This window comes from Ammospiza caudacuta, chromosome 3 (genome assembly GCF_027887145.1).
Source record: "Ammospiza caudacuta isolate bAmmCau1 chromosome 3, bAmmCau1.pri, whole genome shotgun sequence".
Taxonomy (NCBI): Eukaryota; Metazoa; Chordata; class Aves; order Passeriformes; family Passerellidae; genus Ammospiza; species Ammospiza caudacuta.
This window is the reverse complement of record NC_080595.1, coordinates 116,903,858-116,904,223: the sequence shown is the minus strand read 5'-3', so window position 1 is coordinate 116,904,223 and position 366 is coordinate 116,903,858.

Genomic DNA, 366 nt, shown 5'->3' with positions numbered 1-366 from the left:
GGCGGGAAAAAGGAGGAAAAAAGGGGTGGAAAACCTGGGAAAGGAGAGGGAAAAGGGGCGGAAAGGGAAAAACGGGAAAAGGAGGGGAAGGGGAGAAAGGAGGGAAAAGGGGAGAGGGAAAAAAGAGGGGAAAAGGGAAAAAAGAGGGGAAAAGGGAAAAAAGGGGAAAAGGGAAAAAAGGGAAAGGGGGAAAAAAGGGGAAAAGGGGGAAAAAAGGACGAGGAAGGGAAAGGGAAAAATGGGGAAAAAAGGAGGAAAATGGGGGAGAAAATGGGAAAAAGGGGGGAAATGTGGGAAACGGGAGAGGGGGAAAGGAGGGAAAAGGGGATGAAAATTGGGGAAAAAAGTGTGAAATGTGGGAAAAAG